This window comes from Bos taurus, chromosome 1 (genome assembly GCF_002263795.3).
Source record: "Bos taurus isolate L1 Dominette 01449 registration number 42190680 breed Hereford chromosome 1, ARS-UCD2.0, whole genome shotgun sequence".
In the NCBI taxonomy this organism is placed as follows: domain Eukaryota; kingdom Metazoa; phylum Chordata; class Mammalia; order Artiodactyla; family Bovidae; genus Bos; species Bos taurus.
Window position 1 is genome coordinate 7557662 of NC_037328.1, and position 17679 is coordinate 7575340.

Below are 17679 nucleotides of genomic sequence, written 5' to 3' on the forward strand. Positions count from 1 at the left end.
CCAGGAAGAGGGGGAGTTTGGACTGTGGTCAAATTTGTCCTATGTCAGTTCTGGAGAATTTAAATCTCCTTCTGCACTCTGACCCCATAGACATTGCTCAGAGTGGCTCATATATTTTCTTTTCTTTGCTCATATATTTCTCTGAGAGAGACTCAGTACTTTCTAGTGACTTCCTGTGTTGTTACTCACTGCTAAACTGACAGAGGAAACTGATAACAGGTGATTTTGGGGACACTGAGCTATATTGGGGCTTTCCCGGTGGCTCAGTGGTGAAGAATCTGCCTACAATTCAGGAGCCGCAGGAGATGTGGGTTTGATCCCTGGGTCAGGAAGATTCTCTGATGGAGGGCATGGCAATCAACTTCAGAATTCTTGCCTCGGAGAATCCCATGGACAGAGAAGCCTGGTGGGCTACAATCCACAGGGTTACAAACAGTTGGGCACAACTGAAGAGACTTAGCATGCCTGCATGCAGGCTATATGGATCCTCACGAGACTAGTGGACCAAGTTTGTCCTTTGACTTCCCTCATTTGGCTTATCTGCCCACTAATATGCTTCCAGAATCCAGAGGAAACTTGGATATTGGTAGGTAATTGATTTATGGAAAGATAAACAGCCTTCAAATGACAGAAGGACTGAAAAAATGAAATTATTGCCTGCCTCTTAAGTTAGAGATGATAACCACCACTATTAGATTTGAGTCTTGTCTTTAAGTCTTTAAACATGTTTTAAATTAACTGTTTTCTGGGCCTGTCACCCAGCCTTCAGCTGACTCTCACGGCTGCTCTACAGAGCTCTAACATTTGACTATCAGATACACACCCAGTGTCCACCAGCACATTTGTTTACATTAGGACCCTTGCTTTGGAAATTCCTGTTCTGGACATTTTTAGTGAGAAAGTTCACAATTGATTTTGATTGTCAGGGCCCAGGTTGAAATATCTGCTCAACGTGAAGGTGATTAGTTGATAAAAATGGACTCAGGTACACTTATTTATAAAACAATACAACATCATGGTGATTTCACCCCTGGCCCTAGTATTTGGCTGTCTGGTTATAATTTACCACTTGTCTCATCCTCTCCAAATACGTGAAACTTGAGAGAAATGGATAATCCAAGTAGGAGCACACTAAATGTATCAGATATTCTGAGAAGTGATCTGCTGAGACTCAGGCAAATTCTGTGGTTTCTCATGATAAACCACTGCTTCCCAGATTTGTCTGATCTACCGTCATTATGTGTGTGGGGTGGGGTGAGGGAAGGTTGTGCTTAAATATATAGATTCCATGACTTCTTTCCAGAAATTTCTACCCACTGGTCTGTTGTGGGAGGGGGCAAGTGATTCTTATAAACAAGCAAGTTCAGGCATCGCTGATTTAATGTTCTAGGATTTATTTCATTCTGGTGTTTTATGAATTATGCACATTCAGCAGAATAGTGATGGTGATGACTACACATAACGTTGAAGTACCCCAGTGACGTGTACTAAATGCTTCTTAAGATTCTGAAAAGTCAATGACAGTATATATGCTTGCTTACTGTAAGCAGCAGAAGTCTTCAAGAAGATTGTTCTAGCCAAGACATGGAAAAAACCTAAATGCCCATTGACAGATGAATGGATAAAGCAAATGTGGTACATATATACTATGGAATATTACTCAGTCATAAAAAGAATGAACTAATACAATATGCAGCAACGTGGATGGCCCAGGAGATTATCCTACTAAGTGGAGTAAGTCAGAAAGAGAAAGACGAACACCATATCACTTATTTGTGTAACCTAAAATATGACACATGTTAATTCCAAACTCCCATGGGATTGACATGTACTCAAAGTGGATAACCAACAAGAACAGGGAATTCTGCTCAGTGTTATGCAACAATCTAAATGGGAAAAGAATTTGCAAAAGACTAGATCATGGCATCCAGTCCTGTCACTTTATGGCAAATAGATGGGGAAACAATGTAAACAGTGACCAGATTTTATTTTCTTGAGCTGCAAATTCACTGCAGATGGTGACTGCAGCTGTGAAATTAAAGGACACTTGCTCCTTGGAAGAAAAGCTATGACAAATCTAGACAGCATATTAAAAATCAGAGACATTACTTTGCCAACAAAGTTCTGTCTAGTCACAGTTAGGGTTTTTCCAGTAGTCATGTATGGATGTGGGAGTTGGACCACGAACAAGGTTGAACACCAAAGAATTAATGCTTTTGAATCGTGGTGTTGGAGAAGACTCTTGAGAGTCCCTTGGACTGTAAGGAGATCAAACTAGTCAATCCTAAAGGAAATCAATCCTGAATATTCATTAGAAGGACTGATGCTGAAGCTCCAGTCCTTTGGCCACCTGATTCGAACAGCTGACTCATTAGAAAAGATCCTGATACTGGGAAAGATTGAAGGCAGGAGGAGAGGGGGATGATAGAGGACAAGATGGTTGGATGGCATCACAGACTCAATGGACATGAGTTTGAGCAAGCTCCAGGAGGTGGTGAAGGACAGGGAAGCCTCGCGTGCTGCAGTCTGTGGGATCACAAAGAGTCGGACATGACTGAGTGACTGAACAACAACAAGATACGTGTATAATTGAATTACTTTGCTGTACACCTGAAGTTAACACAACATGGTTAATCAACTATACTCCAATATAAAATGAAAAGTTAAAAAATGACACAAATGAGCTTATCTATGAAACAGAAACAGATTCACAGACAAAGAGCAGAATTGTGGTTGCCAAGGGGGAAGAAGATGGTGGAGGGATGGGTTGGGAGTTTGGGACTGGTGGATGCAAACTGTTAGATAGATAATGGATAAATAACAAGGTCCTACTGTATAGCACAGAGAATTATAATCAATATCCTGTGATAAACCATAATGGAAAATAATATGAAAAATAATATATATATGTATGGATGTGAGAGTTGGACTATAAAGAAATCTTAGCACCGAAGAATTGATGCTTTTGCAATGTGGTGGAGAAGACTCTTGAGAGTCCCTTGGACTTCAAGGAAATCCATCCAGTCCATCCTAAAGGAGATCAGTCCTGGGTGTTCATTGGAGGGACTGATGTTGAGCTAAAACTCCAATCCTTTGGCCACCTGATGTGAAGAGCTGACTCATTTGAAAAGACCATGATGCTGGAAAAGATTGAAGGCAGGAGAAAAAGGGGACAAAAGAGGATGAGATGGTTGGATGGCATCACTGACTCAATGGACATGGGTTTGGGTGGACTCCAGGAGTTGGTGATGGACAGGGAGGCCTGGCGTGCTGTGATTCATGGGGTTGCAAAGAGTCAGACACGACTGAGCAACTGAACTGAACTGAATCATTTTGCTTAGAAATTTTTTTGATGTTTTTTACAGATCCTTTCCCCACATATGTCACTACTCTAAGTGTTTTTTCCTATTCTCCTCTCACTCTCTTTTAAGTCTGGATCTCCAATTTCATATGTATGTGGCTGCTTGAAGTTTTACCTCAGCTCACTGATACTCTGTTCATTTTAAATATTTGTCAGATTCTTTTTTCTGTGTTTCGTGTTGATAGTTTCTATCGATATGGCTTTGACTTTACTGACTTCTGCATCCGTAGCATCCAGTTTGCTGTTAATTGCATCCTGTACTTTGCTGTGTGAACTGTCCACTTTGCACTTCTCAGACTCTCATCTCTGTGTCCTCAACTCAGGAAGCTGGTCTCTGCCTATGATCTAGCTCACTGTGACATGATCTAGAACAATCTCTCAGGGCAGTAAGCTGTGGCAGCTTTCTCTCACTTCTCATCTCTTGTTGCCTGATAGCCAAGTCTTAAAAACTATTTTTTCACATATTTTTCCATTTTTGTTTGTTTCAGGTGGGAGGATAAATTGGTCCCTACTATTCTATCTTGGTTGGAAGTGGAAATCCCTTAAATTTTTTTCATGTGACTTTGTCAGTTTGACTACTCTCAAGCTATTTATAGGTTTATTTTTAATTATAAATAGGAATGATATGTTTTATTTATATAGTTCTTTAAAATTTATGTAATATTTTCAGTCTTTCAAAAATTTAATAATCCTGATATAATTATATTTATTTGCCCAATAAAGTAATATAAAGAATATCTTTGAATTTGTTTTCTTATAAGCACAATGAATAGATTGCACTGGAATATATTTAGGGTTCCTACATGTTATAATATTTTAAAAAATCTTTCAAAAGTATGTTTTCATTGCTGGGTTTGTTTTAATATGTGTTCCACAAGTATCTGTTAAGAACCACTCTCTTTTGGAATAGCCAAATTTTTTCTTTATAAAAGATTCTGGAATAATCCTTTTCCTTAAATAAATGTTATTCTTGAAATAACACAACATTGCAAAAAAAGAAAAACCAGCTTACCTTTTTGCTTTTCAGTATAATTTTATTATTTCTTTAATGGATGTATGGCCAAAGCTCAGTGGTGATGTCATTCTTCCTCATTTGATTTTAGTAAGTTGGGTGAATGTCTCAGTAAGTGCCTTTCTAAAAGGCTAAGACCCATTTTAATAATGAACCCAAATATGGTAAATACAAATCTATCTACTTAGCAGATAAAAAGGTTAGACCCCGTCTTTCCTCCTGATTTCTGCTGACCCCTAGCATCTATGGGTTTATACCGCCTAGTACAGGAGAGAGGAGAGCCGCACACTTTCCATGTGGGCCATATGGACCACATGTGCATGCTCCATAGCCTCTTGTACTTGGTGTAGTCACACTGGATCATGGGCCAGTGTGAGTGCCCCATTCACTCTGTTGTTGATTCAGCTGGTATATCTGACTGTGCTTTGATTTCCTTGTTAGTGTTCCTAGTCCTTATGACTAGTTAGAGGCCCTGTTCCAGACTCTAACCCATTAAATTAGGAAGCTGACAGTGGGACTCTCTGGTGGTCCAGTGGTTATGACTCCGTACTTCCAGTCCAAGGGGCACAGATTTGATCCCTGTTCGGGGAACTAAGATCTCATATGTTGTGCTATGCAGACAAGAAAATTAGAAAAATGAAAAGAAAAAAAAAAAAAGAAATTGATAGTATTGGGCTTCCCTGGTGGCTCAGACAGTAAAGCATCTGCCTGCAATGCAGGAGACCTGGGTTTGATCCCTGGGTCAGGAAGATCCCCTGGAGAAGGAAATGGCAACCCACTACAGTACTCTTGCCTGGAAAATTCTATGGACCGAGGAGCCTGGTAGGCTACAGTCCACGGGGTCGAAAAGAGTCGGACGCGACTGAGTGACTTCACTTTCACTTTCTAGCTCTTTCCAGAGTCCTTCTTGGAGTCTCTAGATTCCAAGTAACCATAGTCACTTGTTAGGAGTTTGATACAAAATAGACTATTGTCTTGGAATATGATGACAGCAGGTACATGATGGCTAGCTCGGTCACTGCCTAGAAACGACCATGGCCACCCTTCTTTTACCAGATTGGTATTCCCAATACGGGGCTTCCCACGTGGCACAGTGGTAAAGAATCTGCCTGCCAATGTGGGTGACATGAGTTTGATTCCTGGGTGGGGAAGAGTCTCTGGAAAAGGAAATGGCTAACCACTCCAGTATTCTTGCCTGGGAAATTCCATGGACAGAGGAGCCTGGCAGGCTATAGTCCATGGATTCAAAAAAGAGTTGGACACAACTTAGCAACTAAACAACAACAATATTCCCAATACCAGTCTTCTTGGATATCAGCAGCAAATAGACGCTGCGTCTTTGTTTTTTATCTGTACTTTCTTATCTATTATTTTAGGTAGGAGTGGAAGAATTCGACTTATGATTTATAGAGAGAAGTGACTTAGAACTGGGTCAAATAGCAAGTTTTACGGGTAAGAGGATGGGATAAATATTTTAATGGACAGAAAAGGCTATTTCACTGGCGCATTCAGAATTCCTGTAGCTTACTTTAACATACTTTCTTCAAAATCCTGGAGAAAGTTCTGTTACTTTTCCTCTGTACTTTGGTTTTACAAAGACTAAAAATGAATGTTTGTTGTTGCTTCCTTCCTTTTGGAAGAAGGATCATACTTTTTAGTTCATACAGCTCTTTTAATTTAATGTAAATTAAAAGGGTTTGCTGATAAGACAATAACTTTTCTGAATTATTGAAAGACAAACATTTTCTGAGTTTTACAGACTTCTAGTTTTTCCCTACTCATGTATCTGAAACTGCTGGCATTTGCTTGGCACTGCAAGTTGGCATTAGAATTTTAAGAGACATTTCCTTAGATTTACTGAGTCATATGGTGTTTATCTCAGATTATGGTTTGTGGGAATCATAGTTCCTTAATGTTCTATTGATTTGCGTGTTATCTTTAGCTCTTAGCAACCAAACCAGAATTAAAACCATCCATATTACTTTAATAGAAAACATTAATTATTGTTGACAATGGAGAGGCAAGGAATCAATAGCCGTTCTCTTCTCCCCTTTTGCGGTGAAGATGGTCTGTCTATAAGTGTTTTCAAGGACTCCGAAACAAAGTGTAATAAAAAAGGAGTAGGGGTAAAATGAACATTTTTTAACATTTATTTTTAATTTTTGACTGCACTGGGCCTTTGTTGCTGTGCACGGGCTTTCTCTAGCTGTGGTGAGTGGGACCTTCTCTTCACTGCGGTGCACCGGCTCTAGGCACGCGGGCTTCCGTAGCTGTGTCTCGTGGGCTCTAGAGCACAGACTCAGTTCTTGTGGTGCATGGGCTTAGTTGCCTCACAGCATGTGTGATCTTCCTGGACCAGGGATTGAACCCATGTCTTCTGCATTGGCAGGCTGATTCTTACCTTCTGTGCCACCACGGAAGTCCCAAAAGGAAAATTTTAAGGATGGCCAATGGATAGGAAGGGGCTTTCCTGGTGGCTCAGGGGTAAAGAATCTGCCTGCCAATGAAGGAGACTTGGGTTTGATTTCTGGAGAAGGAAATGGCAACCCACTCTGGTATTCTTGCCTGGAAAATCCCTTGGACAGAGGAGCCTGGTGGGTTATAGTCCATGGGATCACAAAGAGTGATTTAGTGCCTAAAACAACAATGGGTAGGAAAGAGCAAGGACTCTTTATTAGTTTATGTTAGTGTTGCTGGGAGAAATGCTAGTGGGTAGTAAAAGGAATGTTTCACAAAAGTTATCTGTTATAGTATCATGTGATTTGGTGAAAGTGAAGTCAACTTACAAAATGGTAGATTTACTTTGGTTTCAGTTTTATCACCATTTCTTTATGGTATTTACTTGATGTGTTTTTAAAGATATGCATTCGATCCCTGGGTCGGAAAGACCCCTTGGAGGAGGCGATGGCAACCCACTCTAGTATTCTTGCTGGAAAATCCCATGAACAGAGGAACCTGGTGGGCTACAGTCCACGGGCTCGCGAAAGGGTTGGACATGACTGAGCGACTAAGCGCATGTGCACATACACACACAGGGCCAGAAAATGACTTCTCATAAGACGTTAAATTCTATGAGCTGTCTCTAGTCTTCTTCACAAGCTGTTATCTGAAACCAATGTGTTGGTAGCTAGGACTGCCATAAGAAGAGATGGCAGCCTGGGTGGCTTAAATAATAGAAGGACGTTTTTCTCACAGTACTGGAGGCTAGGAGTCTGAGGTCAAGGTGTTGACAAGGTTGGTTCCTTGTGAGGGCTGTGAGAGAAAGGTCTGCTCCAGAACTTACTTTCTTGGCTTAAAGATGGCTGTCCTCACATCATCTTCCCTCTGTGTATGTCTATGTCCAAATTTCCTCTTCTTATGAAGATATCAGTCATATTGGACCAAGGCCCATCTTAATGACTTCATATTTATATAATTCCGTCTGCAAAGTCATTATATTTAAATACAGTCATATTCTGAGGTACTGGGGGCCAGGACTTTCCATAAATATTTTTTGGGAAATACAGCTTATAAGAACCAGTGTACATGAAATATCCTACCAGAAAGATAGTTTATTATGATTATATATAAGCTGAAGATCAGAAATTTTAAGTGATGAAGTCTAATTTTCCACTGTTCTACTTATGTGTTAAAAATGGTCACCAGTCTTGAGTGAAATGTGTGCCAACATATGGTCAAAAAGTAAAAGTACCCACTTGAAGGTGAGCGTTCTCTTGCAAGTGCAAGACTGAGTTACAGGACCGTGTTTATAGAATCACTGACAGATTAAAAACTAATGTTTCCAACCATATCAGTTTACAGAGTAATTTTAGGAAAAAAAGGAGATCAATCCAAAACATACAGTTAAGGGAGTTTCACTCGTGAGTCACCAGTATTTAACCAGTGAACCTAGCTTTTCCAATAATCAATTCAAAATAAGCTCCCAGATTGAGTTTTGGCACAACTCTGTTACTTATAGGACAGAATGATTTAGAAGTATAAAACAAACTTTGAATTATGGATCAACATATAAGCCATTAATCAAGGGATAAGTACACTGTCATTATAGGAAAACAGGCTAGCAAATTTCTCTTGCAGAAAGCTCAAGCAAAAAAAAAAATTTGTTTTTGTGGATATAGGGTTGCAAGTCAGGAACACCTGAACATTGTATTTTTCGAAGAGAGGTGACTGAAAGAGAGAGACTTACAAGGGATTTTAAATTATTGCGTGACGTTTCAAGCAAAATTTTAATATGCTAGTTGCACCATTCATACTATAAAATTTAAATTCCTATTCTAATTTTGATGTTAACTGATTTTATTTTTCCTTTTATTCTTTTTGTATTTAGGATACTCAATAATTCCAAATAACAGAATCTTAGACATTGGTTAAGCTTTTTTATTTTGCCATTTCCAAGAATAGCTTACACTTTTAACTGAAGACCAGACATTTAGAAATATTATTTTGTCCAGGAACTGAATCAGAGGGTACCATGTAATAGCTAGGGCATCAAGAATCAACAGGTTCTTTGGATCATGAGCAATGACTTTTGTGCCTCGATATGAAACTGAAAGTGAAAGTTGCTTCATCATGTCTGACTCTTTGCAACCCCATGGACTATACAGTCCATGGAATTCCCCAGGCCAGAATACTGAAATGGGTAGCCTTTCCCTTCTCCAGGGAATCTTTCCACCCAGGAATTGAATCCATGTCTCCCTCATTTCAGGCAGATTCTTTACTAGCTGAGCCACAAGGGAAGCCTCCATAAAACAATGGTCAAATGTTTTGTAGAGCAGACAGAAATATTGTAACTAGAAGTGACACTACCTAGAACTTAAGGTTAATGATTGGCTGCTTAGGATCCCAGCAGCTAATAGTCTTAGAATGCAAAATGGAGGCAGTAAGAGATTTGGTAATTGTTTGGCACCCTTAAAAGGTCATCAATATAAGATCAGCCTAAAATTGCATATTCTTAGCATGGCATACAAGGGTCTTCCTTATTTGGTTGCTATTTGTTTCTCCAGCCTCATTTTGTGCTCTTCTCCCGTCTTCCCTCTGATTCAGCCCTGCTTGCCTTGTTCCAGTTCCTCAATGCTAAATTACTCCCTATATCGGGGCCTTCGAATAAGCTGTGCCTCTACCTGGCAAGTTCTTTTTCCAGATCTTAACATAAATGTAACTTTCCCAAGCAAGTCTTTTCTGGAACCAGTTCAAATTAGCCACTAATTCACTCTCCGTGTTATCTTCTTGCTGTACTTCTCTCCCTGGCCCTTATGTCCATGTCATATTTTTGTTTTTGCACTAGCCAACCATCACCTGGCTGGAGTCTAAACTCTATGAGAGCAGGGGTTTATTTATCTTGTTATTACTGTACCTCTGAAGCTTTAAAAGTGCTAGGCACATAGTAGTTTCTTATTTAGTATTTGTGAAATAAATGAGAAAGGAAGATAATTATTTACTCCCTGACAAACTGCTTAGAGACCATTCTGAAGGATGTTCTCAGTTCCACATCATTTTTTTTTGGCAAACATTTATTATAACGAGCAGAGTTTTAGAGCGCAGTCCACTCTTGTTTTCCAGTTGACATTTTGGGGCTGATGCTGGAGTTCTCATGGTCCCCAGCACTATGACTGAACATTTCCCTTAACTCTCCCTGCATCCTACTGTCAATGTTTGAGGGAGAGAGAGTGGGAGGAAGGGAGATTGACTGGGGGAGAAGAAAAGATGGAAAGGGGAGGAGAAGAAGGGGATGGAGGAGGGAGAGGATTTGGAGGAGTTGGAGGGAGAGAAGAGAGAGAGATGACTTTAGCAAAATCCTGAAGAGTGTATTTTTTATCCCTTCCTTCTTCCCGGTATCTTCCTTCTCTCTTCTGGGTTATGATCTATAGTTTTTCCTAAAAATCACCTGAATGCAATCACTCTGGGTGGGAATTTAAGGCGACCAATAGGAGAGCCAGTTTTGAAAAAAGATGAGATTCCTCTTCTCCCCTTACGTCTCCATATGCTAGTTTGCATGCCTGCTCCACATTTCTGACAAAAAGAGGCCTTTGAAACATATTCCAGAGGCACTCAAAGATTAGAGCAGAGTTAGCAAAGGCTGGCTACTTTGTACTCTAAAACGGAATTCTGTATAGGATGGAGAGACCTCACTGAAAAAGCAAAGCTTACGAGATTGAAAAATATCACTCACTGTCCCCAAATGTTTTCAGAACTCAAAAAGAGAATCACTCTTCTGCTCTGCTTGGAAGCTACTGCGCTAGCTAACTGGCTAGGCAAGGCTGTGGCCTGTGCCCTGTGGAGGTACTTATGCTACTTCCGGTAACAATTTCTTGGATGGAATTGAAGTCAGATGTCCTCCATTAAATTCCATATTCCGGTGGTTCATATTTCAGTGAAATGTTACTCTAATCTAATTTATCTAATGGTATTTTCTTCCAAAAAATATGTCATTTAGTTTTACAAATTGCCTACCATGTTTTTCTTAATAGCCTCAGAACCCAAGAAAACGGTGAAAGCTCAAGTCAAAATCATGGCTTTGGCTTAAGCCATTTGATCATATTTTTCAACTCTAAAAGCTTCTGGAAAACTTTTCATTTCAAGGTTTTGTTAAATTGCAAAATGTTTGATGGACAGATTTCAATATTTTCTTTCCTGTATGTGAAAACCAGAAAAGTGAGTTATGAACAATAATCTTTACCAAAAATAAGTTCCTTCACTAAAAGTTAAAAAAAATAAAAGCACTACACTAGAAATTGTAAAAAATAAGATCATGAGACTCTGAAGATAGTTTAAAAGATATATATGTTCATAATTCATAGATAGGAATGGATATTTTAAGTAGCTTTGATTTTATAAACTGTCCATGATTCATGTTTTTTGCTTCAATTATGTGACTTAAAAAAATTGTGGACAAGGCATCATGGTTCTTGATTCAATTCCTGGATAGAAGAAGAGAGAGAGAGATGGAGGGAACAGGGAAGGAAAGAGAGAGAGAGATTACAAATTGTACTTTCATCTATACACATTGTGTCAAAAAGGCTTCATAATATGTGTGCAAGAGATAGGCTTTACTTTGAGTGTTTTTTATGAAAATATTTTCACTGTAAAGAAAACACTGCGTTGTACTTGTCCCCTGGAAGAAAGTCTTCCCTGGAAGAAATATCTTCCTCTCTGAAGAAAATACGAATTTATAATGATGCTTTACAATGGAAGTATAAATACTAGTAAGAAAGTTTAGCTTGCACAGAAGCAACTACAATTTGAATTTGAGGATGCTGCCTGTATTACTAACTCCATATATTTTAGTTAAAAATAGTATTAGCCTTGAAACTAATAGTTTTTGGTTTATTTGAATATATAAATTGACAAATGCAACTGATACCTACCATAAAGTAAATTTTTAAAAATCACAGAATGAGCACAAGTTATTAAACTGATTTAGTTTTCACTTGAAAATTTCTCATGATCTTAAAGACTGTTAGCTTATATCTTTAGACCCATCCTTTCACTTGCGTGTTGCATGTGTTTAATTGATGTTTGCATTTCAATATTATGCCTCTTTTGCAAATTCAACTTGACCACCAAATATGTGACAGATATTTTAAGCCCATGCTGCAACTCATGTCTTAGGTTTTGCAGTGATATTGACATGTTTTGGCTTTTTGGGACTGGAAACAGAATAGCTCAAAATTGTTATCTGTGAAAGCACTATGTGAATTCTTAAATTCGGTTTGAATGTAACCTGTTAATATTTTGGTCTCAGCCCCTGTTTGTATTTTCTTTACAAAATCATGTTAATCTAACTTTCAATGTTTCAGTATCTTTCTCTATCAAATATGTTTGAACTGCTGTTGCTATTCAAATCTTCATTATCTCATGGGTCTGTATCCTGTAATAGCTCCATTCATTTATTTATTCACTTATTTAAAATTTTGTGTTGGGCAATTACTATTCTACCAGCAAATATGGTAGGTGGTTCAGTGGTTACAGTGATAAGAGAGAAATAGTTCCTTCCTTCATAAAGTTTATAGTCTAATAGTAAATGTAGACACAGAAGTGGGTTGAAGCATAATAATTATAATGAAGAGAAGAGTCCTTTTGCATATACCAGATGAATCCAATCAGTGTCAGAAATCTAGTAGCTGGTTTCCTTCATCTACAATGATGACATCAGTTTTTCTCAAACATCATTTTAACCAAATCGTTCACACTAAAACGTTGACTAAACCATTGATCCCCATCCAATCTGAATATACCCTTACCAATGAAGTATTTGGAACTTTCCATATAAAACTGAGGGCTTCCCTTGTAGCTCAGTTGGTTAAGAATCGGCCTACAGTGCAGGAGACCAGGGTTCCATCCCTGGGTTGGGGAAGATCCCCTGGAGATAGAAATGGCAACCCACTCCAGTGTTCTTGCTTGGAAAATCTCATGGACAGAGGAGCCTGGTGGGCAGCAGTCCATGGGGTCACAAAGAGTCGGACGTGACTGAGCAACTAACACTTACTTAGTATAAAACTGATCTTGGGATTACCATTTCCCATACTTGTTTTTGATATGCATATGTACATACATAAAAATACACATTATACATACATTTAGCCACACTGATACATATACACACATATACTGATTAATGTTTACATATGTATATATGATTAAGATATTTAAACATGGGGAAACTTAAATTATCCATTCTGGAGGATGAAAAAATGTGATTTTCATAATCAAACCCCAAAAGCTTCCAGATACACTCAACTGTGTTTAAAAATTGACTTAGTTAAGAAAAAAAGTCCCAACTCACCATGGCCTTATTCTTAATAAAACAAATGTCTTTGACCTATTTGAAGACATCTGGCTTAAAAATAGCCAAGTTGAAAGTAGCTGAGAGTGACCCGTGAGCACCATCCTTGACTGCACTTTGCACTCTGTATCTGTTGCATACATCTATCTCTGTGACTTCAAAGACAGTGGTTTCCCAGGAAACCACTGCAGGGTGAAGCAACCTGTCCATCTTCGCTTCCTTTGTTTTTGAAACTCAGCATTGATATCTGTACAGTAGAGCCCACTGAAGTCTTGTGTCTGACAAGACATCCACCACTTTACCACATGCCAGTGGAGATCCTTTGCAAACTCTTGGTTCCCGAATGGAAATCTTGCCTGCATTGTGCGGAGTTCTGAGGTGCTGAGTGAGAGCAGACCAAGGACTGTATGTTTCAAATTATGTATGTTTTGTTAATGTTAAGTGCATCAACATGTGGCTCAATCCTGTGTGATCTCTGCCTAAAAATCAGGGGGATGGATGTATTCAAGGACATATCCTGTGGTCAGAACTGATTTAGGGAAGTCCTCTCTTCACAGATTTAGGACAGTCCTCTCTTCTTTAGGGCTTCCCTGGTGTCTCAGATGGTGAAGAATCTGCCTGCAATGCAGGAGACCTGGGTTCGATCCCTGGGTTGGGAAGATCCCCTGGAGAAGGAAATGGCAACCCACTCCAGTATTCTTGTCTGGAGAATTCCAAGGACAGAGGAGCCTGGCAGGTTACAGTTCATGGAGTTGCAAAAGAGTCAGATACAACTGAGCGACTGACACTTTCTTTCTCCTCTTTAAGCAGTTACATGCACAGACCTGTAGAAGACAAATTCATGCTCAGGAACAAAGTTCTGGGGCATGTCAAGGTCCCAACACATCAAAGAAACCTCAATTCTGACCATTCCAGGGTACACCAAAGCAGAAAGAAGACAGACATTTCAGGACGATCGGTGCAGAACTGGAAAGGAAATGGTGAGAGGGGAGGTGGGTTAGTAGTTTGACCAAAGATGGCTGAGTTTGAACTCTGGAAATGTTCTTTACTCTGAAATCTTGAGATAAGTCATTAAAAGTTATATAGCTTCTATTTTCTCATGTGCAAAATGGGGAGAATACTGTTTTCTTATTGCCTTGTTATGAAATTAACAATGATTGCTGGCATATAGTAGGTGCCAGGACTAGGATTTTCTAGAGAAAGAGAAACAATGGGATATCTATCCTTATATCTATAGCATGTGAGCCAATCTTATATACATAGACATTATATTTTATATATATTGAATTGGCTCATATGATTATGGAAGCTGACAAGTCCCCAGATCTGTCATCTGCAAGCTGGAGACCCAGAAATAGCCAATGTTTCAGTCTCAGTTTGAAGACAGACCGCTCAAGGTGATTGGGCAGGAGAAACTCCGTTTTTTGGGGGAAAGTGAAGTGAAAGTTGCTGTCATGTCCAACTCTTTGTGACTCTATGGACCTCTGTCCATGGAATTCTCCAGGCAGGAAAACTGGAGTGGGTAGCCTTGTCCTTCTCCAGGGGATCTTCCTGATCCAGGGATCGAACCTGGGTCTCCTGCATTTCAGGTAGCTGTGTATCGTCTGAGCCACCAGGGAAGCCCATGGGGCGAGGGAAGTCCGTCTTCTTGCTCTATTCAGGCCTTCACTTGATTGGGTAGGAAAATTAGTCTACCAATTCAACTATTAATTTCATCCAGAAACACCTTCAGAGAAACAACTGGAGTAGCCTCTGACTAAATATCCGAGCACCCTGTGGCTCAGTCAAGTTGACACATAAAATCAATCATGAGTGTTTTATAAATTATAAAAGCTATTGTATAATAAGGGCTTCCCTGATGTAAAGAATTCACCTGCTATGCAGGAGACCTGTGTTTGATCAGGAAGATCAGGGTCAGGAAGATCCCTTAGAGAAGGAAATGCAATCCATTCCAAGATTCTTGCCTAGAGAATCCAATGGACAGAGGGAGTTGCAAAGAGTTGGACATGACTGAAGCAACTTAACACACATGCACATTATATAATGACCAGAAATGCAGTTTATTCCCTTTTCTTAGCCCTACTTCTGTTTAACATCCTGCTCAGATTGGAATCTCATATTTCACTTTCAACTCAATCCATTAAATAAAATATAAACACATTATTTATTTTATAAATAGCAACTTTTTTTTTTTAAGATGGGTCAGTCTTTCTTTTCTTTTTTTTATTTTTAAACTTTACAAAATTGTATTAGTTTTGCCAAATATCAAGATGAATCTGCCACAGGTATAACATGTGTTCCCCATCCTGAACCCTCCTCCCTCCTCCCTCCCCATACCATCCCTCTGGGTCGTCCCAGTGCACCAGCCCCAAGCATCAATATTGGCTACTTGAAGTCAAGAAAACATGAATACTTGGAATAAGGAAAATCATCAAAGTGGTCTGCTGTTTATAAATGTGTTTTGTAATGAAACTTTCAATAGAAAAGGAAAAAAAATATAACTTTGCCATTAGTCCAGGCCTGGGTCTCCTGCATTGCAGGCAGACTCTTTAACCTCTGAGCCACCAGGGAAACTCAGGAATATAAATGGCCATGTAGCTTTAATGCCTTACAGTCAAAGAATTTCTGTTTTCTAACGTTGGGTAGCAGTGTCTACCAGTCTCCTCTCCTCTTCCTACCAATCTCCTCCTCCTTTGTATACCAGGTCAGTCTTTGCTCAACGTGGTGTAAAGTAGATGCGGCTAACTTCATCCACTGTAGGCATTTGTTGAATGAAAAGCCAAAGTTGTGATTCATCTGGAAGAGCTCCAGCTGTCTTTCCCATGGAGGGAGTGGTGAAAACTACTATCGTCACAGGCCGAAACTTGAAGGGGCCTCTGTAAAGAGAAAGAGAGAAGAATTTAGTCCTTTGCAGCAGTGGGGTGGCCGGGGAGTATGGACACACTGGTTCTAAAGTAAGAGCCAGCACTGACACCTCATGTGACCTTGAGCGGCCTTAGTTTTCTCGTCAGAGAGTGAAAGCTTGGACAGGATGGCATGCCTGACCATCCAGTCACAGAATCCTTTAATTCTAGGGGCTGCGTTCACCGCTCCCTGTGGCAGTCTGCCTGCCTGGACCAGGTGAGGGAACGGAACTTGCTGTATTTACGAGTTCAAACAGGCCACCTGCACGGCTCACCTCCGTCCTCTGAGCAGACACGCGTCTTAGAGGGAACCAGGTGGAATCTGAGCCTGGCCACGAAGACAGCCCTGTCGTCATCCCGTCTTTGAACTGAGAGGGAGAGTACATTTTTTTGCAAGTGCAGGCTTCAACCGGGCTGCCGAAAACTATACTCCACAGTGAGAGTGAAATCATGGCATTATGAGCTCATTTGGAGAACAAAAGAGCAAAACAAATAAAGCTGCCCTGAGGCTGCGGAGTCACTGGCAGTATGGAGAAGGAAATTTGAAAAGAGTATCACTTCTCAATAAAAGCAATTATTCCAGAGCATTAAAACATTTTATCTCATTCCCCCTCTGCAATTTAAAACATGCACAGACACTTGTATCTATTTCCTCAGTATAGAAGTATTTCGAAAGAGAAGAAGCCCTGTGGACTATATTCTAGAAAATGATATTGTCACTGGTAAGCATCACTAAAGGGTTGCCTGTATTACTATAGAATAAGAAAAGAGAGTGTATAGGAGCATGCCTGAAAGTGAGATCAAGAAAGGTGACTTAAATTTGATCCCCCAAAGTGGACCTGTAGACAAATATTGCTGGCAGGTGATTTATTAGGGAAGTGTTCCTAGGAGAAGTTTGTAAGAGGCAGGAGAAGCAAGACAGGGTAGAGGTGAAACTAGCGGATTGTAGAGGAGAGCAGGAGGATTGTCCTGATTCTGCAGAGAAAGTTGGTGTGTGCTTTAGCCTCAGTTTTTCTCTCCTGGGGGCCAAGGAGCTGGGCCTTCTTAGTCCCTTGCCTGTCAGTCATTGGCTAATGGCTACACCTAAGCGATGAAAACATCCCAGGACTTGGGAAGCCTACAGGCAAATCTGAACCCTTGAGGGGAACTCTTTGAAGGACAGTGTCAAGTGCAGGCCACTGGAGTCCACTGAATCCAGGCATGACTTCGATATGGTGGCTGGAGGGTTAACGGGATGACCTCTAGGCATCCTCTCCTCTGATTGGTTCCAAGGCTGTAACTGACATCTATAATCTCTTTCACTGCCCATCCAAGATCCCCTCACTTCTCAAACTTAGGGGCTTGCCTCTGATGTGACCCAGATTTTCCTCCCTGAAAACCTCCCTGAGCTGTCTAGCTCCACTCCTGATTACTATGCCTGTCTCAGGCTGTAGTTGTTGTAAAGTTTTCATTCACAGTTAAAACTTAGCATGGGGACATCAAGAGATGCCTCTTGGATGCCTAGAGGCCCAGTCTTGGTGTGCTGCTGCTGCTAAGTCGCTTCAGTTGTGTCCGACTCTGTGTGACGCCTGAGACGGCAGCCCACCAGGCTCCCCCATCCCTGGGATTCTCCAGGCAAGAA